The sequence below is a fragment of the Hesperophylax consimilis genome, chromosome 29, assembly GCF_061612785.1.
Source record: "Hesperophylax consimilis isolate HC1 chromosome 29, BYU_Hcon_1.0, whole genome shotgun sequence".
Taxonomy (NCBI): domain Eukaryota; kingdom Metazoa; phylum Arthropoda; class Insecta; order Trichoptera; family Limnephilidae; genus Hesperophylax; species Hesperophylax consimilis.
Window position 1 is genome coordinate 4,719,353 of NC_142864.1, and position 14,514 is coordinate 4,733,866.

The following is a 14,514-nucleotide window of genomic DNA, read 5'->3' on the forward strand; positions in this document are numbered from 1 at the left end:
TCTCCATTAATCCGTGCAATATGCCTAATCCATATAAAGCGTCCACTTCTTTATCGTGTTCATTATAATAACTTTAGTCTTTAGAACTCGCAAATTAACGTTGAAATTTGAATAATTGTTCAAATTCTCCGAAACATAAAGAAGTGGACGCTTAATATGGATAAGGCATATTGCACGGATTAATAGAGAAAAGAGTGTAAAGAGAATACAATCGAATCCTGGCTGTTCAAACCTAGTTAATTACTGTGTAAACGTCCTAATTAAAACCTCTTCAAATCTAACAACTGAATAAATATTAACTATTTTATTCGATACATAAATAAGTTAGATAAGGAATCAATATGTATTTATTTGTAAGAAACCAACAGCTTACAGTATACATAATAAATAATACAGAGATAAATACCTACAATACGACTGCAATCCACTTGTATATTCACACAAGTGAAGCCAAAAAAGTTTCCTATGCTAATATTGGTTTGGAGATGGAGTTTTATTATATCTTAAAATTAATGTTTTGTTAGAGAAAAAGGAGAGGAATATAGGATAAGGATATAAGATGCTCCCGATACATTTCATACTTTCGTATTAATTTATCGTACGCGTTTCTTCTATTCGATATTTCTGAAGATTTTTTTAAAAATGTCTATGCTGTGAATTTTTTTGTTATATTGCGTACATATTCCAGGAATTGGGATTTTTTTTCTAATGTTTGTTCTACATGTGGGCAAATGGAATAAATTGGATTGTCGGGTTGATCTTGATGGAATTGGAATTTTTATTAAATTGGTAAGCTCTGGCGAGTCTCGGCCATTATTTAGAATTTTATGTTACAAGATTTGATAAAAAAATAAACACTAGTAATTATTACGGTTTTGATAAGGATAACATTTTTCATGTTAAAACTGGTTTATGCCTGTTGATTTCCCTAAAATACAACAAATAGAAATGATGGTTCACAGAATGATAATACCGATAATCTTATATGGCCACTAACTAAAAATAATATTAAAAATGTATTTTAATTATCATTGGTTGTGACAACCCTTTCCTAAAAGCAATATCGATGTAATCCGATAGCTGTCTGGTATATATCCGGTCAAGAATATGTGGAAAGGGTTCAATCAAATTATGGAACAAACTGTTGGGTAGCTGTCTCTTTTCTGCGCGGTGGCAGGAGCACGTCAGTTACACGCGGATGTCCACGTGATCGGAGAAGAGTGAATTCATAGCAAATCTTCATCTTGTGCGGTATTGGCGTAATTTCTATCCTACTACTAACTACAGATTAAGCAAACCATTATAGCAACTTATGGCTAGCAGATTGCATCCACCGGTTCGTCGATCACTAATACAAGACAATATGTATGTACAATTCATTTGACCAACGAACGTGATATTGCGTTAAAATGTACAATTATTGTGTATTTATTTACATTCTATACAGGCAGATAATATACAGAACCATACTAACCTGGAAGGTCGGTTGAGAATGACATTATTGTTTTTTAGTAAAATTTAGATATAGTTTGCACGCAGAGGACAGAATTATAATAATAAATGGATTCATAATTTGTGCGGCACCATTTTGACAAATATTCTCGTCACATAATTATTATTACTAGTAGTTATCTATCGTTATAATTTACACATCTACATTTAAGTTGTGCCTAACTAAATTTTTTAATTAAAAAAATTTGGAACCTAACAATTTTTTTTTAAATTAAATTATTGTACAATGACCCGGCGAACGTTGTTCTGCCATATAAATTGTTCCTTTTACACCTTCCCCGCCTTCCCCCCTCACCATCCTTCTTACCTTCCCCCCTCCCGCCTTCCCTGTATGCCTCTAAACATTATGCAATACACACACTGTTGTAAAATGCTTATACAAACGCTAGATCTCACCATAAGATATAGAAACTTTTGTGTTCTTTCCCATAAACACCCGTTCCCGCTCCGTTCTCCTTCCGCGTCACTCCTTTTAGCGTTACACTTCCACCTTCCCCGCCACTACCCTCCCGCGTTCCCTTTCCACCTTCCCCGCTTTCCCCCTCCCCATAATTCGTACCCTACCTCACTCCAATATTCCCCTCCATCTCTCGCCTTCCTTACCCTGATTCTAAACTATATGAAATACACATTTGTTGAAACGAATCGCGCGCCTCTAGTTGCAAAATGGTCATACAAATTTCAAAATGCCAGAGCCCACCGTTAGACATAGAAACCTCGTGTCCTTTTCCCATACTTCCCCCTTCCCCTTCCCGTTCATCTTCCGCGTCCTTTACCCTACCGCGGTCCCCTTCCACCCTTCTTTCCCCTTTAACTGGTTAGCTCATCAGTATGGAAAAGAAACCCACAACCCCAAATAACTCCAATAGGTATTAGATATTTACTTGCGCACGCCGGGATTTGAACCCGCGACCTACGGATCTCTAGTCAAAAGCGATACCCCTAGACCACAGAGCCAACATCTTGTGCGGTATTCACCTAAAAACAACTGTAGGATAATAATAATAATAATTTGTATGTATATAATTTGTATGGCATCATTTTGACAATATTCTAATTATTATTAATAGGTAGGTATCTACCATTATTATTTTAGTACACATCTACATAAAAAAATATATATTTAATTTTTTTTTTGTAAAAATATATAGGCTCCCGCCTTAGTGCTCAGCACGGGTATGATTTATATAAAAAAAGTTATGAATGTATGTATGAAAAGAACAAATTAATTCATTCTAAAAATGGTGTACTCTCGACCCATTGCCTTGTACCGAATTGGGAGTAATGCATAGACATATGAATATTAGTAGACCTGCCCTAAGTGATTAAAAGCGTATTATCCCCACTCCCCATACCGGTTCCATTGGAGCCGGCTGGGCTCGCGTATGGCCTCAAGTGAAATTTGAAAACGTGACGTCATCATTCTTGTGCGAACTATGGTCGAGGCATCATCGGTTTATTTTACGAAATAACACGGCAAAATGTTGACTTGTACTATGAAAACTTGTAAAAATAGATGTGAAAAAGAGAATAAACCCAATTGTCGTATTACATTCCATATATAAGCATTATTTTACTTTATTTTAAGCATATTCACATCGTGTAAATGGATCAGTTGTAGAAACATGTCTGGACGCGAAACACAAAGCTGGTTGGTTGCTGGGAAGTAAATTATGAACATTTATAAAAGTGTCTTAACTAAATACTTAAACGAAATATTCGACTCTGAAAATAGAACCGAATTTTTTGCCGAATTTGGACTTCGCAAATTTGTTCATAACGTGGCGAGTAATTTGCGCTCCCATGTAAAAATGTCTATTCATTCAAAAGCAGATTTTACTTTTAAGAAGTAAATGGTGATATTATAATGCGAGATGCCTATTTACTGTCAGATTGATTTATTGACGAATCACAGTCAGCCTTACGCCCTTCGTTCTTCAACAGTTGATTTTACCCCTCGCCATTATCTTCTCGTCTATTAATTCCTATGTCTGTGGAGTAATGAGTTTAAACATCTGTCACTCCTGGACACACTGACCCCCAGATTACTACCAAACCCTCATACCTTTTTCCGTCCTAGATCTTCCTCTCTTAAAACGATTCATTATAAATCAACAAAAAGTTAGGTGGCAGTAATTTTTATAATACCTACATTTGTCTATTACAATATTATTTTTATTCGTAACGAGTCATTTCAGACCGGTCAGTGGTTGAGTTGGCATCGCGTCTGGTTCCCACCCAGGCTTAGTAAATTCAATTCCTCGGCTGGCTAAGTCCTCCATCATGACATAAGCAACATTTTCCGCTTACTGTGATAGTAGTGGGATATATTTAAAGATTGTCAGGTTATTCGTCACCTGGGTATGTTTGTCTTTGTTTAAAAAAATATAACGTGGGCCCCACTGTTGTACAAATCGCTAGCCAAATAGCCAAGAGCCCCAAAATAATTGAAAAGACCTTTTTCCCTGTGCAGAAAACTATCTTTAGAGCACAGCCGTGAAGTATGTGGGCTCTTATTGATCTACCGGTATTACAATGAGAGATGCTCTGAAGAACCAGAATCATTCATCTCTTCGGTACCTACGACTGGTTCTTGAGTTCAACAGCTCGGCTGTGGGACGATTTGCCGGCCTCTGTGTTTCCTCCCTCCTACAACATGGGGCTCTTCCAGTGCCTTGTTCAATCTTTCCTCTCATCCAAAAGACCCTTCATAAAGTATCCCCAAAGATGATATAAACCATGAACGAATTATTTAAAACTAATAAGTATTGTGAAATTATACAAATTTATCAAATAAAATTTACCTGCGCACGCCGTAATTTGAACCCGTGACCTCCGAATTCATAGCCAAGGATCGTAATCTCAATCTCAACGGCGAAACAATGAACAACTATTTTGTAGTTATTTAAAATATTGCATTATTCAAGTAACATGGCGATACTGAAAGTACCTATCTACCATTCTTGAACTTGCCGCAAATATACCATATAGGTACTAACGTATTATTTAAACAAATAAATATTGTGAAATTATACAAATTTATCAGATAAAATTTACTTGCGCACGACGTAATTTGAACCCGCGACCTCCGAATTCGTAGCCAAGGATCGTAATCTCAATCTCAACGGCGAAACAATGAACAACTATTTTGTAGTTATTTAAAATATTGCATTATTCAAGTAACATGGCGATACTGAAAGTACCTATCTACCATTCTAGTCTTGCCGCAAATATACCATATAGGTACTAACGTATTATTTAAACAAATAAATATTGTGAAATTATACAAATTTATCAGATAAAATTTACTTGCGCATGACGTAATTTGAACCCGCGACCTCCGAATTCGTAGCCAAGGATCGTAATCTCAATCTCAACGGCGAAACAATGAACAACTATTTTGTAGTTATTTAAAATATTGCATTATTCAAGTAACATGGCGATACTGAAAGTACCTATCTACCATTCTTGAACTTGCCGCAAATATACCATATAGGTACTAACGTATTATTTAAACAAATAAATATTGTGAAATTATACAAATTTATCAGATAAAATTTACTTGCGCACGACGTAATTTGAACCCGCGACCTCCGAATTCGTAGCCAAGGATCGTAATCTCAATCTCAACGGCGAAACAATGAACAACTATTTTGTAGTTATTTAAAATATTGCATTATTCAAGTAACATGGCGATACTGAAAGTACCTATCTACCATTCTTGAACTTGCCGCAAATATACCATATAGGTACTAACGTATTATTTAAACAAATAAATATTGTGAAATTATACAAATTTATCAGATAAAATTTACTTGCGCATGACGTAATTTGAACCCGCGACCTCCGAATTCGTAGCCAAGGATCGTAATCTCAATCTCAACGGCGAAACAATGAACAACTATTTTGTAGTTATTTAAAATATTGCATTATTCAAGTAACATGGCGATACTGAAAGTACCTATCTACCATTCTTGAACTTGCCGCAAATATACCATATAGGTACTAACGTATTATTTAAACAAATAAATATTGTGAAATTATACAAATTTATCAGATAAAATTTACTTGCGCACGACGTAATTTGAACCCGCGACCTCCGAATTCGTAGCCAAGGATCGTAATCTCAATCTCAACGGCGAAACAATGAACAACTATTTTGTAGTTATTTAAAATATTGCATTATTCAAGTAACATGGCGATACTGAAAGTACCTATCTACCATTCTAGTCTTGCCGCAAATATACCATATAGGTACTAACGTATTATTTAAACAAATAAATATTGTGAAATTATACAAATTTATCAGATAAAATTTACTTGCGCATGACGTAATTTGAACCCGCGACCTCCGAATTCGTAGCCAAGGATCGTAATCTCAATCTCAACGGCGAAACAATGAACAACTATTTTGTAGTTATTTAAAATATTGCATTATTCACGTAACATGGAGATACTGAAAGTACCTATCTACCATTCTTGAACTTGCCGCAAATATACCATATAGGTACGAACGAATTATTTAAAACTAATAAATATTGTGGAATTATATAAATTTATCAGATAAAATTTACTTGCGCACGCCGTAATTTGAACCCGCGACCTCCGAATTCGTAGCCAAGGATCGTAATCTCAATCTCAACGGCGAAACAATGAACAACTATTTTGTAGTTATTTAAAATATTGCATTATTCACGTAACATGGAGATACTGAAAGTACCTATCTACCATTCTTGAACTTGCCGCAAATATACCATATAGGTACGAACGAATTATTTAAAACTAATAAATATTGTGGAATTATATAAATTTATCAGATAAAATTTACTTGCGCACGCCGTAATTTGAACCCGCGACCTCCGAATTCGTAGCCAAGGATCGTAATCTCAATCTCAACGGCGAAACAATGAACAACTATTTTGTAGTTATTTAAAATATTGCATTATTCACGTAACATGGAGATACTGAAAGTACCTATCTACCATTCTTGAACTTGCCGCAAATATACCATATAGGTACGAACGAATTATTTAAAACTAATAAATATTGTGGAATTATATAAATTTATCAGATAAAATTTACTTGCGCACGCCGTAATTTGAACCCGCGACCTCCGAATTCGTAGCCAAGGATCGTAATCTCAATCTCAACGGCGAAACAATGAACAACTATTTTGTAGTTATTTAAAATATTGCATTATTCACGTAACATGGAGATACTGAAAGTACCTATCTACCATTCTTGAACTTGCCGCAAATATACCATATAGGTACGAACGAATTATTTAAAACTAATAAATATTGTGGAATTATATAAATTTATCAGATAAAATTTACTTGCGCACGCCGTAATTTGAACCCGCGACCTCCGAATTCGTAGCCAAGGATCGTAATCTCAATCTCAACGGCGAAACAATGAACAACTATTTTGTAGTTATTTAAAATATTGCATTATTCACGTAACATGGAGATACTGAAAGTACCTATCTACCATTCTTGAACTTGCCGCAAATATACCATATAGGTACGAACGAATTATTTAAAACTAATAAATATTGTGGAATTATATAAATTTATCAGATAAAATTTACTTGCGCACGCCGTAATTTGAACCCGCGACCTCCGAATTCGTAGCCAAGGATCGTAATCTCAATCTCAACGGCGAAACAATGAACAACTATTTTGTAGTTATTTAAAATATTGCATTATTCACGTAACATGGAGATACTGAAAGTACCTATCTACCATTCTTGAACTTGCCGCAAATATACCATATAGGTACGAACGAATTATTTAAAACTAATAAATATTGTGGAATTATATAAATTTATCAGATAAAATTTACTTGCGCACGCCGTAATTTGAACCCGCGACCTCCGAATTCGTAGCCAAGGATCGTAATCTCAATCTCAACGGCGAAACAATGAACAACTATTTTGTAGTTATTTAAAATATTGCATTATTCACGTAACATGGAGATACTGAAAGTACCTATCTACCATTCTTGAACTTGCCGCAAATATACCATATAGGTACGAACGAATTATTTAAAACTAATAAATATTGTGGAATTATATAAATTTATCAGATAAAATTTACTTGCGCACGCCGTAATTTGAACCCGCGACCTCCGAATTCGTAGCCAAGGATCGTAATCTCAATCTCAACGGCGAAACAATGAACAACTATTTTGTAGTTATTTAAAATATTGCATTATTCACGTAACATGGAGATACTGAAAGTACCTATCTACCATTCTTGAACTTGCCGCAAATATACCATATAGGTACGAACGAATTATTTAAAACTAATAAATATTGTGGAATTATATAAATTTATCAGATAAAATTTACTTGCGCACGCCGTAATTTGAACCCGCGACCTCCGAATTCGTAGCCAAGGATCGTAAACTCAATCTCAACGGCGAAACAATGAACAACTATTTTGTAGTTATTTTAAATATTGCATTATTCACGTAACATGGCGATACTGAAAGTACCTATCTACCATTCTTGAACTTGCCGCAAATATACCATATAGACTAACGTATTATTTCAACAAATAAATATTGTGAAATTATGCAAATTGCACGCCTTAATTTGAACCCGCGATTTCTGAATTATTTTTTTATAATTATATTATTATTGCATTATTCACGTTACATGAGAGTAGGAAGTATGTACCTCTCATTATTATTTTACATACATTTTATACTTTTGAATAGGTAACTAGAAAAAAAACTATAAAAATAAAAAGTATAAAACTCAGTACGGGTAGTGAAGCCCACATTGTCAAAGTATGAAAATAAATTTATTTTGAAAATACATGTATCTGTAATATGATTAAAAATTATGAAAGCATTTTTTTTAATGTTTGCACAAACGTAATATGTGTAATTATTTTTATTAGATTATTTTAAAATCAGTTTTTAATACACCCTCATATTATGTACGAGCATATATTATAAGCATGTTAACTAACTAACTAACTAACCATCACGCCGTTTCCCCGCAGGGGTAGGCAGAGAGGACGGACCGCCAAACAACTCGGTCTTGGCACACACTCCTTGCCTCATTCACATTCATACATCGTCTCATACATACTCTTCTATTATTCTGACTCTTGACATGGCCCGACTCGAGTATCTGATTCACTTGATCGTGCCATGTCTTCCTCGGGCGTCCCCGACTTCTGCTACCATTCACATTTGCATCATATATCCTCCTTACACTCCTATCTTCGCTCATTCGCTCTACATGCCCAAACCATCTAAGCGTCCCTTTCTTAATCTTACTCATTACGCTTACATCAGCCTTGCACTCTTTGCGGATCTCCACATTCCTCACACGATCAAACATGGTTTATAAGCATGTTCATTTTATTATTATCTATTGAGAAAAAATAATACCAACAATTAAATTAAAAAAATATTTGCGGAAACCGGGTTTAAAAATGCGACATTCTCCGACAAAAGCAAGCGAAAAAGAATACAAAAATAAATTAGGTAAATAGGTACCGAGCCTTTGCTAATTCGAAAATTCACAATAGAAAATTTCAAAAATCAGAGATCGATACGATAGTGGCATCTATGGATATTTTAGTAATGTATGGCTCAAAGCATGCCTTCTGCATAATTTTAAAATTGGCTTCAATCTATGCGTTGCGTATATAATGCAAAGTGTTAGTTTGGGGACAGATACTTTGGGCCTGTCCCCAAACTATACAAATGTCCCCGAAGTATGGGCGCGCTCGAAAAACTGTCCTCATTCTATGCTTCCCTATATATATATATGATGACATTTCTGTGTGATACTTTCACCCACAAGTCTTCACCTTGGGTTTCCATGTATTCCAGTCTTTCAGCGTGTGAGTGGCTGTCAGCTCGGATGGCCAGGAGTGTCCCTCCTCCGCGACTGCCTCTATCCTTCCTGTATACGTGGTATAGATTTCCGAATAGCTCGGCGGGATACGTGCCCGAAGTTAGCCACGTTTCAGTAAGAGCAACCAGAAGTGGTTTCTGACACATTACATTGGTCATAAAATCTAAAATTTTATTATTTAAACTTCTGACGTTTTGATAGATTCCACTAATGTTGGTTTTCGTGCGTGTTGGTGTCAGCCATCTTGGTTTTGGGTCGTGGCCTCCGAAATGAACATTCGTTGAAGGCTACGTTTTCAGGCCAGATCATGGGGTCCAGGAAAAAATGGAAACTATTTTCCGGAATTCCTATTTTGAAAGAGGCATTCCTCTCATGTCTCGTAACGAGTTTCTCTACCGTAAATTCTAGATCGGGCTTCTTTTTTTTAGAAATGAGGTTATTTGATCAACCGTGGTTGCCCGGTGGAACATGAATGCATGTAAGTGCAGATTTTTTGGGATGGCCACCAAGTTTTCATCCGCAAATCCTGTCCCTTTGGAAATTAGGCGAGGCCGTGTTCGTTTGCCGTTGACGACGGCATCACTGTGTGATTTTACAGATGTGGTAGTCTGTTCGGACGTCGGGGAAAGTACCGATGATGGTTGATTACGAGATGACGCTGCAGTAGACATGGAGGTGTTATCTTCCTCGGATGCATGTTTTTTAGCGCTGGATCATTCTGTGCGCATAGAGTATCTAAGGGCTGCTTTTAGGCGCTACAGTGATTGCTGGAGTACTGGATGTGCCGGGCGGGGCGGCGCGGGCGGGGTGCGGCGGGCTAGACGGCTGCAACACTTGGGAGACACACATTTGTGTCACTCACACTGGTACCGGGGGCCGGCGCTAGTACTTTCAAGACGGTACTTGTACCTTGCGCGATGTTACTGGCAGTTGCAGTAGGTAGCATTGTGTTTGTTACTTCACGATTTAAAATTGCTTCAACGGACTTTAATCGCACTAACAATTCATTAATTATTTTGCCTTGATCAAGGATAATGTTCTTTAATTCTTGGAGCACGGGATCACTCATTTTATTTTCGCTATATAGAAATAAAAAACTCTTAAAAACGATTTTTAAAAGACAGCGCGACGAAGACGTGTGTACGTACGTGATGTCCGGAAATCTTTCACTTAATAAGTTTAAATTAATGTCTCCAAGTATCAAGATGGTTTCTATTATGTTTTCTAGCTGTTGTAGGAAGGTTTTTTATTCGTATTTGGGGGCGATGTAATGCCAATAAATGAATGCGTTTGTGGTTGTTTACTGAAAAGGTTCCGTAGACGCACTCAAATGTAGTAGCCATTATATCGTTTTTTTCGAATATCAGGTTTTCTTCAATAATAATAAGCGGGGAGGTTTTTGCATTCCTACACATCCCATAAAATATATATAATAATATTACAATAATATACAATAAAAAGAACAACACCAAGAAAAGACGTTAAGCATTAGATTGACAGGGCCAACAACATTCTTCAGTGCGCTGCTATGCTTGAGTCTGAACTCTGTCGAGATTCCATGATACGGACATTTTCGGGGTTGTTTGTCCTCTCCCTTAAACCTTGGCTTTCTTATTAGAGCGGTTCGAGGGGTTTTCAATTATGGGGGGCCAACATCTTTCTCCAGCGCTCCTTGATGCTCGATCCTGGAATCATACGGAATTCAATGATAAGGACATTTCTGGAGTTGTTGATCCTTCCCCTCAGTCCTGCCACCCTGGTTCTTATTAGAGCTGCTAGTCCGGGAACTCGCCCTTCCGTGAACATCGAAGAGGCACTGCAGTGCCTGGGAAGTCCGAACATCATACGGTATGCATTGTTGTATTGCACCCGAGGCCTTTCCATGGTTCTCTTTTTGAAGTTGGCCCACAGCTCGCAAGTATACAATGTAGTAAAAAAAGCTGAAAAGAGCGGTTTTTCACCTGCGGACTGCAGAGTCGAAATCTTCTACTAAGCATGTTACCTTATATGCCCAGAATGAAAGCGACCTCTTGGGGTGACAAATGATGCAAAGTTTAGCTTTCCCAGAATCCTCTGGACCTTCTTTACATTCCATTTTCCCTTTTTCTGAAACCTTTGAAGGGATTGTTGAAGATCCTCGCACTTCCTCTTGTTCAGCGACTTCCGACCAAGTTGCGCATCCCATATTACACCCAGATATTCCACTGCCCGTGTAGGCTCGCCGACACATTTTTTCAAATTGACGGTCCAACCTAGGTCTCTTTACAATAAATGAGCAAAATAACTGTTGACAAGATTTTGTCTTATGTCATTATTACCCTGTCCAACATTTTCAGGAAAATGTCCTCCGTCAATTTCTTGGAGAATGGTGACATTGTTGTCAGTGCGTATGTTATGCAACACCCCTGTGGCAACGATCACGGCCTCCACTCTTGTGGCATCGATTCTCAATTTCAGGAAAACGCCTCAATCAGGCAGGAAAACGCCTTTTCCATATCCCGAAAGTCCTTTCTACAAAATTTCTTGTCCTGATTTGGCTTTCATTGTATAAAAGTTCAGCGTCAGAAACAGGATTTGCCATTGGGGTTAATAAATACGGTTTCACCGCATAACCACGATCGCCAACTAAGTGTCTGGCTCCATAGAGCCCATCTTCCAGTTTTCCTTCAATTCTGGAATTGTTAAAAATGCTGCTGTCATGCGTAGAACCTGGCCATCTTGCCACAATGTTGGTTATTTTGCAGTTGGCATCCACTATTGCTTGCAAGTTGTATTTATTTATTTATTCCTTTAGATTTACACACAGTACAATATGATACAAGATATAATTAAAATATTTTCACTGATTATAGATTATTGTACCTTATCAGGTCGAAATTGTTGGTTCCTAACTAGGCAAATCGCCCGTTCCAAGGAACCAAAAATATGTGAAAGTAAGTGTGTGATTTGTCTATGTCTATAATATATCTCATTAATGTTTTAATTTGTGATGTTTAATCGTTACAATCTTATGATAGAGTCGAACTTGAGCTGTTGCGTATGTTTCAATTGTGTATGAGCAATAATTAGAATAATGGAAGATATATATATCTAAGTAAGAATCGTGGCTCCCTTATCAAGAGCTCCTCTTTTCTGATAAGGTATACATGACCAATTATGAACCTTAATATTATATTTTGCAAAATATGTATGTATTAATGTAACCCATATGATGTATATTAAAATAAATAAAAAAATTAAAAAAAATATATATAGTTTGTGATTAGTCTATGTCTATTTATTATGTGACGTTTTTTAAAAAAAATTCAGATTCTCCTCTACCCAGTCCAATCAACCATTTAGTTATTATTGGGCCTATGTAGGAAATATTACAAGTTTTTATGTTTAATTCAGAGGGGATTTTGTTGTACAGTTTAGGTCCCAAGTATGTGTGTGTCTTTTGATACTTTGCCGTATTGCTCGTTGGGATCATAAGGTCATTTCTGGTGTGGCTTCTTGTGATATGTTTATGGTCAATTTTATTAATATTGTCTAGATTTTTATGTACATGGATAATAACCCTTTTTATATAGTTTTGACGAATATCGAGTGCATTAAATTGTTTAATTATGAAAAGTAATCTTTTCGATGACGGTAATACTCAGCATTGTTCCCTCCAGGAGAGAGAATTCGTGCAGTCGATGGCACCAATTGTGTTGGGAAATGCTGTAGAACTCGTTGGCACATTTCATTCTCTGTTTGAGGAAATACAATATATTGTGACCGAAGGCGGGCTATTGCTCTGCTAACCCTGTCTACTACACGCGAGACAGTACTTTTATGCACCCCAGAGATGTCTCCTGTGCATCTTTGCATCGTTCCTGTTGCATTAAAATGCAATTTTATTAGAACCTGGTCCACAGCACAAACAGCATGATTTCTGAAATGACAAAAAAACATTTTGTTTTAGTGCTGTTGCATTTATTAAAAAAATGTTTTGTCGGTTACATACAATATAACTATGCTAGTATATTATAAGTAGAACTCAGTAGATACATTAGTTTAAATAAACCTACTTGTTTGTAGATGTTGTGATGTCATTAGCAATGAGTGATGTTAATTGCCTAACCATACATTTCGACATCCGAAATCTGGAGATAAAATCCAGCTCTTCCCACAGAAAATGATTGGTTCGTGGTTTAAATTGTTTTTTTTTTCTATTTCCCACATATTCTAAAATCAATCGATTATCAAAACCCGGATTGTCGGACATTTTTTCAACTATTTTCTCTTCAAACAATATTTCGTTCCTTGACAGATGGTGACAGATGACAGCTGAACTAAAATTGACCAAAATTTAACTTTAAACTCTCAACATCGCTGGGTTAAATAAAAGTAACTATTTTGTAACAATTTAGTTAACTGTTATATACAGACTTGGTGGTACTCAATAATAGAACGCGTATGCGGATTGAACGTTTATTAACAATATAAAAGTGATTGTCTACTGCTATCTTCTTAGCTGTCGGTTGGGAAAAGAGAGCGAGCAGATGCATCCATCATCTTTTATACATCGATCTGTCATATCGCTCTTACACATTCAAAAAGCAGGCGTACCACCTAAAACCTTTCTTACATTAACTTTTATTCAAACGAGGTTGAAACAACCCATTTAAGCAAGAAATGATAATTTCGATGCAACTGAGCCTTAGTAGGTCCAAAAACAGTTTTATTTGGACATTTAGAATTTCCTCGTCCTGATGGGCCAGAAGGAAATCGTCCAGGTACACAATGGTCCTCACATTTTGATATTGTTGGGTTTCTGCAACCTAATTGGTCACCTTTGCAAAGGCATGTGGAGCACTGCTCAAGCCCTGGGGAAGGCATGTCATTTGTAAAGACTGTCCTTTGTACATAATTCTTAGAAAACGACGGTGAGTCTCTGCCACTTGTATGTGGAAATATGCGGGGAAATATCCTGTGCATCGAAACCCCATTTGACGAGTTGCTGCAGAGACTGCTGCAATTGCTCCCTCTTGAGAGCTGCATGCGTTATCGCCGCGAAGGATCTTTCAATTGTGGCATGCTGAACACACGCAGAATCCAATGGCTGCAACTCAAAGTTCACCTCGAGCTCTTTAAAA